Here is a 2,368-nt window from a genome sequence, read left to right on the forward strand (position 1 = left end):
TAGCTTTTGTCAAATTCAGGTTTTTAGTTTTTGTTTTGAATTCAATTCATCTTTACTACCAGGACCACCTTGTGATTCTAGATGCTATGCTATCACTTAGAACTCAGCCTACTGCATCCAATCCTGCCTATCTGGGCAATAGCTTTTTGGTCTCCTGCATACACATTGGCTACAATATGTACAGATAGAAGCATGGTATCTGGCACAGTATATAAAATATCCTTAAAACAAGTACTAGCCCTGGAATTTGGATCTGAATTTAAGTTGCTTTTTGCAAGTTTTCCTCTTTGTAAGATGGTGGTCTTTTGAAACACTGGGCACTCAGACTAACCCATTTCAGTCTTAGAAAGTTCTGCTCTTCTTCTTCCATACCTGGGGGTTGGCACATTGTGTTATGTATGTTGGAGCAGCAAGAGTAACCAGGGATCAAGCCAACTGGCTATGTGACATTGAAAGTCAATTGCTGAGAAAGATGAAGCCAAGTACAGCCTTCTCTGTGAAGAAGAGCCAAGAAGATTCTAAAGGGATTTGAGGAACCCAAGAGAAACAGCCACAGATAGGAACACTATCTAGTCTTAGAGGATGGGTGATACTTTATACATATCCAGCTCCTCTTCACCTTGGAGCAGAAAACGGGCATTTTGAAATGTGTAACACTTCTGCTCCTGAATATACAATGATACCTTTCATCTATTTCTGGAGACTTTTATTTTCTTTTGTTGCTGGATTCCCTACATAATTGCAAGCATATCTAGGCAAGCACAATGGTAAACAGTGGGTGGACACTTCCTCCGCAAATGCAGACAATATCTGCCTTGCTGGCACAGCGTAATTCAGCCATTAACCCATTTTTATATACTCTTTAGAGCAAAAGGTGCAGAAAAGCTCTTAAGAATTTAACGGACAAGATGTTTTTCAAATTTCATTTTTATGGTTTGAGATATTTTGGTGAATCAGTCTGAAAACGCTAAAGACAAGAAAGCAGAAGAAAGGCTTTCCAAAAAGTCACAAACAAACCCAGGGCCTCTTTTTATGTGAGCAACATGTCTCACCTTTGTCAGGTGCCATACTGCAACTCATAAAGCAACCCAATCAGATGAAGAAATATATGAGTATATTTCAAGCAATTTTCTGATGGGGCAGGGAGGTCCTCTGGATTACAGAATTTTCAAATCACAAGCAAGCAGGCCTTTGGTACTCCAGTTGAAGAAGGTCTGAGGGTGAGTGCAGATGCCCTAACTCCCTGTATTTAGGGGTTGGATGTTTGCTGCCTGACCTCTCTAAGGCAGCTGCAATAGTTTCCTCTCTGGTTTTCTTGCCTCCACTGGCTTCCCCGTCCAATTCATTCTCCAAGTAGCTAGAACATAGTCTCCCTAAGACACCAATGATCGGCAGCTTCAGTGGTTGCCCATTCCCTGGAGAGTACCTGAGCATAACACCCTCTCCCACAACTTTCTTACTTGCAACATGTTCTCAAAAAAACTGAACAAAGTATTTGATGTTTCTGGACATGCCCTGTATTGACAAGTCTTTACTGGTTTCTCTTCTCCTAGAATACCTACCCTTCACCACCTGCCCTCTCCTTTTCCTGTATTGAAATCTTATCCATTGTTATGGATTAAAATGCATCCCTCCAAAAAGATATGTTGAAATCCCAACCCTCATCCCATGAATGTAACCTTACTGGGAAATAGGGTCTTTGCAGATGATCCAGTTCCGTTAAGATGAGGTCATTGAGGTGGGTCCTATCCAATATGATCAGTGACCCCAAGAAAAGCAGAAATTTGGACACAGACACAGACATGCATCTAGTGAAGATGATGTGAAGATAGCCAGGTGACAACAGAGCCAGAGATTGGGCTGGTGCAATCAGGAGCCAAGCAAGGCCAAGGATTGCTGGGCCCTACCAGAAGCTCAGCAGATGCAAGGAAAGATTTTACCCTGGGTTTCAGAAGCAGCATGGCTCTACCAACACCTTAATTTTGGATATCTAGCCTCCAGAACTGTGAGGTGGTAAATTTCTACTGTTTTAAGCCACCAGTCTATGGTACTTTGTTACAGCAGCTCAAGGAAATGAATACATTTGTCTTTCAAGATCCAGTTCATAAGGTACCTAGACTTCAATCTGTCTAAAGCAATCTCTTGCACTCCCCTCCAGCCTCATAATATTGTAAGAGCATGGCTTTTTGTTTTCATTTTCAGTATTAAATTGTGGGTTTCCTGAACTAACCTTTTATCCATTTAATCTTTTTGTTCCCCTAGAGTGTACAGCACTGCATTTGGAAAGCTTCCCTTAAATGTTTATTGAACTAAGTGGAATGGAATCTATAATTTTCAAGACACTAATAACAAGCAATTTAGAAGAAAC

This window comes from Canis lupus, chromosome 8, assembly GCF_003254725.2.
Source record: "Canis lupus dingo isolate Sandy chromosome 8, ASM325472v2, whole genome shotgun sequence".
NCBI classification, from domain to species: Eukaryota; Metazoa; Chordata; class Mammalia; order Carnivora; family Canidae; genus Canis; species Canis lupus.